Source organism: Haliotis rubra, unplaced genomic scaffold (assembly GCF_003918875.1).
Source record: "Haliotis rubra isolate DU_JTF1 unplaced genomic scaffold, ASM391887v1 Scf1222, whole genome shotgun sequence".
NCBI classification, from domain to species: domain Eukaryota; kingdom Metazoa; phylum Mollusca; class Gastropoda; order Lepetellida; family Haliotidae; genus Haliotis; species Haliotis rubra.
Genome location: NW_025765140.1, coordinates 169,123 through 179,662, shown reverse-complemented (window position 1 = coordinate 179,662; position 10,540 = coordinate 169,123).

The window sequence follows — 10,540 nt, the reverse complement described above, 5'->3', positions numbered from 1 at the left end:
AAACAAAAAAAGTAAATCAAATAAAATTAATTCAAGATTGAGAATCCTCATAATTTTACCTTGCCATTTGACAATTTAAATCTCAGAATTTTATTCAACTTAGGATGAAAGTTGTTTAACAAACGATCATAGTTTCAAATCGGTATTATTGGTTTGTATTACAAGGGGGTATGCACACAAAACACCGAGAACAAGGCGGGTAGGTCTGAGTTAACGCTCATCACGTACCACATGTGCATTTATTTCACTGTTCCAACTACTGCGCTTACCCCCTTGTAATACAAACTAACATAAGCGATTTGAAACTATGATCGTTTGTAAAACAACTTTTTTCATAAGTTGAATAAAAATCTAAGATTTAAATGTTCAATTGGCAAGGTAGAATTATGAAGATTCGCAAACTTAATTTCACTTAAAGTGCAATTCACCGGTACGTTTTCACTGCAAACAGACTATACCATTGTCGGGTGGTCAGACTCGCTGGCTTGGTTGACACAGGTCATCGTAGACCAACTGCATAGATCGATGCTTATGCTGTTGATCACGAGATTGTCTGGTCCAAAATTATCAGTTACAGGCCGCCAATAATGTTGTTGAGTCCGACGTTAAACAACACGTATAAAACTGAATAATTGAAGACATGAATAATCTTCTCAACATTCGTCAGTTCATTATTTTATATGTTTCATTCTTGCTCATTGCAAAGCGTTTGCTCATAGAACTTGGATATTTTCAAAATGCGAAAAGACCCGTTATCATATTATTACTTAGCATTTTTATTTTGGGTTGTTTTGTAATTTATTTTACTGTTTGGGTTTTTTGTTTTGTTTGGGTTTTGGTTCAAATCATTTGGGCATACAATGGGCATCGTTTATAGGGAATTCAAATATCTAATAGTATATATCCCAACACGAGCTGAATTCGACGTTCTGGTGTTTTCGATTATCGCGTTGCTGGCGCTATATCGGGGGAGTACGTGCGCGATCGGTGAGCACAAGCAATTTCATTGGCAGGACGGATGCCCAGTCACTGTCATGAGAAGTTGTATTGACAATTGAAAACCGGAAGTTAAGTTGTGTAAAAAGCAAACAAGCATCAATATTATTTACTCGAGATCGTTAATAGCACTTCAGATGCAAGATAAATTGCCTTTTTAACAAAAAATAACAAGCAAAAATTCAGTAAGATCATTCGTCTGCTGGTGACAATATTTAAATAGAAAGCCACGTTATCACAACACTCCCTCGTAGTGCGGAGCGAAAAGTATGGCTCATCGTCGAAAACCCATACAAAATCCACGGATGTGGCGAACGGCAACAGTTTCGCAGATACGATATCATCAACCTCATTTTTGTAGGAAACACTTGATATTTTTGTGTGAAATAGATGAATATATCCTGTATCACCCAAGGTTAGTAAAATTAAAACTTCAAATGATATTACAGATAAAAATTACGTTTTTGTCTTACATCGTCGAAAACCCCCTGATACCGGGATACATGCTTGCTAGTTCGTTCAGGATGTTGCCTGTGTTATAATTACCTTCAGTTTACCAGTCGTTATCAAAGTACTTTTACTGCAATGCATATCAAACACTTTGCTTTATCGATTTTATTTTTAACATTTATGTTTACCTGAAGCATTTTTCCTGATGACTTTGGTGTTGTCCGATTGAGGACAGATAACGTTAAGGGGCGGTGGGGTAGTCAAGTGGTTAAAGCGTTCTCTCGTCACGCTGAAGACCCGGGGTACCATGTTCGTTTCTGGTGGCCGTTGCCGCGATATTGCTGGATTATTGCTGAATTTGGCTTGAAACTGAACTCACTCACTCACTCACTTACTCATTCACTCACTTACCCACTCACTCACTCACTCACTCAGCCATTACGAAGGACATTTTATATGCATTGCCGAGTTCGTTTCGTGCGGGGTTTGGTTTTAGGCTGTTGATCCAGATGATGAATATAAATATTATATGCTGACTGAGTAAAGTCCGTTTCTGGTCTCCGCTGCCGTGATATTGCCGAGATAATTCTAAAAGCGACGTAAAACCATACTCATACTTTTCGTATTATTGCGTAAAAGTTTCTTTGCAACAAATGTGTTTCGATCCAAACACAAAACTGAGGGCAGTCCTTGCCCCAAAATTATGATGTGTTTAGGTCTGCGATTAGGAGCTGTGGTATATCTGCAATAAAGACTTAGGGGAGGTAACTCTCTTTCACGTAAGGCGCACATCACGTCCGTAAACTTCACATGCGACCGAGTGAATGCGCGGGACAACGGGCAGCCCTCATAACCCTACGCTAATGGCGTAACGAAACCTGAATTAACTTGTTCAGGGCGTTTAGGTGTTTAACCAAGGTATAGTATCGGTTGAATACCACTAATACTTCCAGAAAGCGGAACGATGGGGAAGCAAGACCATCAGTTGTAGGAGTTTTAGTTTGACGCCACACTCAGCAATATCCCAGCTGTATGGCGGCATTTGTAGGAACACACAACATCTTTGATATCGAAAGCGATCAAATATACCAAAAGTTAAATACTGGCTGAATCTCATTAGTTAACTTCAGATACTGTTTCAGATTGAGTCGCGCAGATTGTCCCAGCTTCTAGGACTTATTATCACCATTATATTTATCTAAAATGCAGTAAAAGCTATGCGAATAAAACACTTGAAATCAGTGATGACACCGGGTGTTGGCGAAAAGGGAAAGCATGTGCTGCCCTGTCGGTAACACCCTCTATTTACACGTTGGTGAAAAGGGAAAGCATGTGCTGCCATGTCGGTAACGCCCTATATTCACGCGTTGGTGAAAAGGAAAAGTATGTGCTGCCCTATCGGTAACACCCTCTATTTACACGTTGGTGAAAAGGGAAAGTATGTGCTGCCCTGTCGGTAACGCCCTATATTCACACGTTGGTGAAAAGGGAAAGCATGTGCTGCCCTATCGGTAACGCCCTATATTTACACGTTGGTGAAAAGGGAAAGTATGTGCTGCCCTATCGGTAACACCCTCTATTTACACGTTGGTGAAAAGGGAAAGTATGTGCTGCCCTATCGGTAACACCCTCTATTTACACGTTGGTGAAAAGGGAAAGTATGTGCTGCCCTATCGGTAACACTCTCTATTTACACGTTGGTGTAAAGGGAAAGCATGTGCTGCCCTATCGGTAACACCCTCTATTTACACGTTGGTGAAAAGGGAAAGTATGTGCTGCCCTATCGGTAACACCCTCTATTTACACGTTGGTGAAAAGGGAAAGTATGTGCTGCCCTATCGGTAACACCCTCTATTTACACGTTGGTGAAAAGGGAAAGCATGTGCTGCCCTATCGGTAACGCCCCCTATATATTTAAATGTTTTATAGTTTCGACAGACTGGCCCATATTACAATTGTTGTTACAGCATTTTGTGTTGTCACGTGATGAAAAATGGGGAAAAATATATTTAAACACTAAATTTGGCTATTGCTTTAATGCTTTAATTTTATGAATTCAACAAATTTATTATTTAGGAGGTGCATCCATATTTGTCATCGAAAAATCTTAAATATTCTATTCTCAAATCATTATATTCGGACATTGTAGTAAAATATGAAATTCACCATGAACTTGTCCGCTGTTACAATAGTTACATACAACATATCATCAGTAACGTCTCATCATGAAACAGGTATGTAATATACGCTTCGGGATAACATCGTAATTTTACAAGACTATAATTACTCAAAAGATGTGAAGCTTGTACATTGCCTTGACAATTTTGGGCACAAATATCGACTAATCTTTGATTGAACACATACAAGAACAATGTTTCATCTCCAAGATTTTGGTATAACCATAGGTGTGAATACCCACAGGCAAACAGTAAAGACAGAACCTGAAACCCAGTTCACTTTACCTATTTCGATATATTTCGACAGCAATCGTCATTAAGACAATTGCTATGTTTGAATCCCGTTAATCACGTCGTAGCTTTTGTGTATTGTGCGCAAACTGTCCATCGTTGACAGGTTTTAATCTTCAAAATGAATCCATCTTTATTTATAAATTGTTCTCGTCACGATATGGTTGAGATATTGCCGATGTGATCTTAAATATTAACTCACTCACTCACGCCGAAGCCCCGGGTTCGATGGTACGCAACAAGAGTTGTATTGCCATTCTGGACGTTACGCACATGGGGTTGTTTGTATTGTTGACATTGATGAGGAACAAAACTAATAATGTAACCATTACCTGTGGTGGTCGATTTTTGCGTCGAAGTAGTTGTCGCTTGTGTCGAGGTGGTTGCCTCTTCTGTTTTTCTGACGTGTTCTGTAAAATTTGTGAAACGACTCAATTTCACTTGGAAACTCTCAGACTCTCAGAAAGATGGAGCACATTCAGTTCTGATATGGGGGCGGTGGGGTAGCCTAGTGGTTAAAGCGTTGGCTCGTCACGCCGAAGACCCGGGTTCGAATCCCCACATGGGCACAATGTGTGAAGCCCATTTCTGGTGTCCCCGCCGTGATGTTGCTGGAATATTGCTAAAAGCGGCGTAAAACCAAAACTCGGTCAGTCAGTCAGTCAGTTCTGATATCAAAAGAAGTTAAAAATGGTACTTATTGTTTCCCTCCTTTTTGCTCGACGTAGAGGAGACAATAACGTGAGTGAGTGAGTTTAGTTTTACGCCGCACTCAGCACTATTACAGCTATATCTTCGGAGGTCTGTAAATAATCGAGTCTGGACCAAGCAGTATGAGCATCGCTCTACGCAACTGGGATTTCCTCGCTCATCGGCCATGATTTTTAGTGGGGCATGGAGCCGAATTGTGTGTAAAGGCTTGATGAGAGTGAATGGTCCCGTTCCGCTAGTATGTATACAACTATAAACAAATCCTAATTTTACAATATACTTTATCCATGACTGCCACTTAATCGAGTTTCAATGATTGGACTATTCAACATTGATGACAAATATTTGTTATAAAAATAATTCCTGTGACGTTCGTATCGGTCATTTTCACTGGATGTAAATATGTTACGATGCGCTGTCATTGTGGCCGACCATAAGAAAGAAACCCTTTTCACCTACTGATGATATTATGTCAATGTGTTTGTTCAAAATTTAAAGATGTTGCTTTTGTTTCTTCCCGTGTTTCAGCTAGTGGCTGTGTCACGTGTACCATATGGCATGTTGTCATACTCCCTCTCCATGCATTGATCACAAAAGGCTCCAACTTCAAACATTTTGCCTCATTCTATCAAGGTAAATACTCCAATGAATTCACAAAATTACAAGCCATTACTCGGCATGTCCTTATTACCTGGGTTGATTTGGTGTCAGTCACAGCACGGAAAGTCTACATGCACACACCAAAACACCACTAGATGATAACGTAGCTAGCCTATCTCACATGTGTGGGTGCACATTGTACGATATTGATCCATCGACTATAGCGAGAAACACGTTACGTTGCATTTAAAACGACGAAGTGGGTGACAGTGTATACTTCTTCTGGCAAGTGTTTCTTGCTGTGGTAGGTTACATTTTGTACAAACAAATGTTTTGTTATATTTTTACTCAGCCTGAATTTATTTATAAATATTATTCTGTCATAGGTAGCTGTAAAGGAGTGGTTCTCTCAATGTTGTTTCATAATCACAAACCATCTTTACTTTTCAGCGTTGGTCAGATAATCCGACTGGTGTCCCCACTGGACAATGGTATTGGGAGACTTGAGGTTTACTATAACGGCATGTGGGGCACGGTGTGTGACGACGGCTTTGGTGTAGAGGAAGCCACCGTGGCCTGCAGACAACTAGGGCGATAGTAAGACGACATGTGTAAAATAGTATTGGTAAAGTGTTATTATACCATGTCATGTTATGATGTACTGAGGTTGGTAAGCTGTACGTGACAAAAGAAGTACACAATCTAATATTGATTATCACATGTTGGTGAGGTGAGGTTGGTGACGTATGTATGACAACAGTAAGTTACTGGTGTTACGGAGGGGCACAGTGTTCTGGTAGTGACGGGGATATAGGTTACTGGTGTATGGAGGGGTAGAGTGTACTGGTAGTGACGGGGGTACAGGTTATTGGTGTATGGAGGGGTACAGTGTACTGGTAGTGACGGGGGTACAGGTTACTGGTGTATGGAGGAACAGTGTACTGGTAGTGACAGGGGTACAGGTTACTGGTGTATGGAGGGGACAGTGTACTGGTAGTGACGGGGTACAGGTTACTGGTGTATGGAGGGTAGAGTGTACTGGTAGTGACGGGGTACAGGTTACTGGTGTATGGAGGGGTAGAGTGTACTGGTAGTGACGGGGTACAGGTTACTGGTGTATGGAGGGGACAGTGTACTGGTAGTGACAGGGGTACAGGTTACTGGTGTATGGGGAACAGTGTACTGGTAGTGACAGGGGATACATGTTACTGGTGTATGGAGGGGTACAGTGTACTGGTAGTGACGGGGTACAGGTTACTGGTGTATGGAGGGTAGAGGCAGTGTACTGGTAGTGACAGGGGTACAGGTTACTGGTGTATGGAGGGGACAGTGTACTGGTAGTGACGGGGATACAGGTTACTGGTGTATGGAGGGGCACAGTGTACTGGTAGTGACAGGGGTACAGGTTACTGGTGTATGGAGGGGACAGTGTACTGGTAGTGACAGGGGATACAGGTTACTGGTGTATGGAGGGGTACAGTGTACATAGTAGTGACGGGGATACAGGTTACTGGTGTATGGAGGGAGAGTACAGTGTACATGTAGTGACAGGGGTACAGGTTACTGGTGTATGGAGGGGTACAGTGTACTGGTAGTGACAGGGGTACAGGTTACTGGTGTATGGAGGGGCAGAGTGTACTGGTAGTGACAGGGGTACAGGTTACTGATGTATGGAGGGTACAGTGTACTGGTAGTGACAGGGGGTACAGGTTACTGGTGTATGGAGAGGGACAGTGTACTGGTAGTGACAGGGGTACAGGTTACTGGTGTATGGAGGGGACAGTGTACTGGTAGTGACAGGGGTACAGGTTACTGGTGTATGGAGGGACAGTGTACTGGTAGTGACAGGGGTACAGGTTACTGGTGTATGGAGGGGCACAGTGTACTGGTAGTGACAGGGGTACAGGTTACTGGTGTATGGAGGGTGAGAGTGTACTGGTAGTGACAGGGGTACAGGTTACTGGTGTATGGAGGGGAACAGTGTACTGGTAGTGACAGGGGTACAGGTTACTGGTGTATGGAGGGGCACAGTGTACTGGTAGTGACAGGGGTACAGGTTACTGGTGTATGGAGGGGAACAGTGTACTGGTAGTGACAGGGATACAGGTTACTGGTGTATGGAGGGGACAGTGTACTGGTAGTGACAGGGGTACAGGTTACTGGTGTATGGAGGGGTAGAGGAGTGTACTATGTAGTGACAGGGGTACAGGTTACTGGTGTATGGAGGGGTAGAGTGTACTGGTAGTGACAGGGGTACAGGTTACTGGTGTATGGAGGGTACAGTGTACATGGTAGTGACAGGGTACAGGTTACTGGTGTATGGAGGGTAGAGTGTACTGGTAGTGACAGGGTACAGGTTACTGGTGTATGGAGGGGTAGGTACAGTGTACTGGTAGTGACAGGGGGTACAGGTTACTGGTGTATGGAGGGTAGAGTGTACTGGTAGTGACAGGGTACAGGTTACTGGTGTATGGAGAGGGTACAGTGTACTGGTAGTGACAGGGACAGGTACAGGTTACTGGTGTATGGAGGGACAGTGTACTGGTAGTGACAGGGTACAGGTTACTGGTGTATGGAGGGGACAGTGCACTGGTAGTGACGGGATACAGGTTACTGGTGTATGGAGGGTACAGTGTACTGGTAGTGACAGGGGTACAGGTTACTGGTGTATGGAGGTGTAGTGTGCACTGGTAGTGACAGGGGTACAGGTTACTGGTGTATGGAGGGTAACAGTGTACTGGTAGTGACAGGGGTACAGGTTACTGGTGTATGGAGGGGACAGTGTACTGGTAGTGACAGGGGTACAGGTTACTGGTGTATGGAGGGGACAGTGTACTGGTAGTGACAGGGTACAGGTTACTGGTGTATGGAGGGGACAGTGTACTGGTAGTGACAGGGTACAGGTTACTGGTGTATGGAGGGGCACAGTGTACTGGTACTGACAGGGGTACAGGTTACTGGTAGTGATGGAGGTGTAGTGTGCACTGTACTAGTGACAGGGGTACAGGTTACTGGTGTATGGAGTGTAGACAGTGTACTGGTAGTGACAGGGGTACAGGTTACTGGTGTATGGAGGGGACAGTGTACTGGTAGTGACAGGGGTACAGGTTACTGGTGTATGGAGGGGACAGTGTACTGGTAGTGACAGGTACAGGTTACTGGTGTATAGAGGGACAGTGCACTGGTAGTGATGGGATACACAGGTTACTGGTGTATGGAGGGTACAGTGTACTGGTAGTGACAGGGGTACAGGTTACTGGTGTATGGAGAGGTACAGTGTACTGGTAGTGACAGGGGTACAGGTTACTGGTGTATGGAGGGTACAGTGCACTGGTAGTGACAGGTACAGGTTACTGGTGTATGGAGGGTTACAGTGTACTGGTAGTGACGGGGTACAGGTTAAAGGTGTATGGAGGGGTAACGTGCAGTGTTAGTGACGGAGAAACACTTTACTGATGTATGGAGGGGTAGAGTGTAGTGGTAGTGACGGGGTACAGGTTACTGGTGTATGGAGTTGTAACGTGCAGTGTTAGTGACAGAGTAACACTTTACTGATGTATGGAGGGGTAGAGTGTACTGGTAGTGACGGGGGTACAGGTTACTGGTGTATGGAGGGGACAGTGTACTGATAGTGACAGGGGTACAGGTTACTGGTGTATGTAGGGTAGAGTGCACTGGTAGTGACGAGGGTACAGGGTACTGGTGTATGGAGGGGACAGTGTACTGATAGTGACAGGGGTACAGGTTACTGGTGTATAGAGGGGACAGTGTACTGGTAGTGACAGGGGTACAGGTTAATGGTGTTACTGGTGTATGGAGGGGACAGTGTACTGGTATTGACAGGGTACAGGTTACTGGTGTGTAGAGGGTACAGGGCACTGGTATTGATGGGATAGAGGTTACTTGTGTATGGAGGGGACAGTGTACTGGTAGTAACAGGGTACAGGTTACTGGTGTATGGAGGGGACAGTGCACTGGTAGTGACGGGGTACAGGTTACTGGTGTATAGAGGGGTAGCGTGTACTGGTAGTGACGAGCGTACAGGTTACTGGTGTATGGAAAAGCACAGTGTTCTGGTAGTGAAGGGGCTACAGATTACTGGTGTATGGAGGAGTAGAGTGTACTGGTAGTAACGGGGTACAGGTTACTGGTGTATGTAGGTGTACAAAGTGCTGGCAGTGACGGTGGTACAGGTTACTGGTGTATGGAGGGTAGAGTGCACTGGTAGTGACGGGAGTACAGGTTACTGGTGTATGGAGGGTACAGTGCACTGGTAGTGACGGGGGTACAGGTTACTGGTGTATGGAGGGTACAGTGTACTGGTAGTGACAGGGAGTACAGGTTACTGGTGTATGGAGGGTACAGTGCACTGGTAGTGACGGGGGTACAGGTTACTGGTGTATGGAGGGTAGTGTGCACTGGTAGTGACGGAGGTACAGGTTACTGGTGTATGGAGGGTTACAGTGTACTGGTAGTGACGGGGTACAGGTTAAAGGTGTATGGAGGGGTAGCGTGCAGTGTTAGTGACGGAGAAACACTTTACTGATGTATGAAGGGGTAGAGTGTAGTGGTAGTGACGGGGGTACAGGTTACTGTTGTATGGAGGGGACAGTGTACTGATAGTGACAGGGGTACAGGTTACTGGTGTATTGAGGGTAGAGTGCACTGGTAGTGACGAGGGTACAGGTTACTGGTGTATGGAGGGGAGAGTGTACTGATAGTGACAGGGTACAGTTTACTGGTGTATGGAGGGGACAGTGCACTGGTAGTGACGGATGTACAGGTTACTGGTGTATGGAGGGTAGAGTGCACTGGTAGTGACGGGGGTACAGGTTACTGGTGTATGGAGGGTACAGTGCACTGGTAGTGACAGGGGTACAGGTTACTGGTGTATGGAGGGTAGTGTGCACTGGTAGTGACGGGGGGTACAGGTTACTGGTGTATGGGGGTACAGTGCCCTGTAGGTGACGAGGTAGAGGTTACTCGTGTATGGAGGGTTACAGTGTACTGGGAGTGACGGGGTACAGGTTATAGGTGTATGTGGGGGTAACGTGCAGTGTTAGTGACGGAGAAACACTTTACTGACGTATGGAGGGTAGAGTAGTGGTAGTGACAGGGGTACAGGTTACTGGTGTATGGAGGGTAGGAGTGCACTGGTAGTGACGAGGGTACAGGTTACTGGTGTATGGAGGGACAGTGTACTGATAGTGACAGGGTACAGTTTACTCGTTCGTGTATGGAGGGACAGTGCACTGGTAGTGACGGATGTACAGGTTACTGGTGTATGGAGGGTAGAGTGCACTGGTAGTGACGGG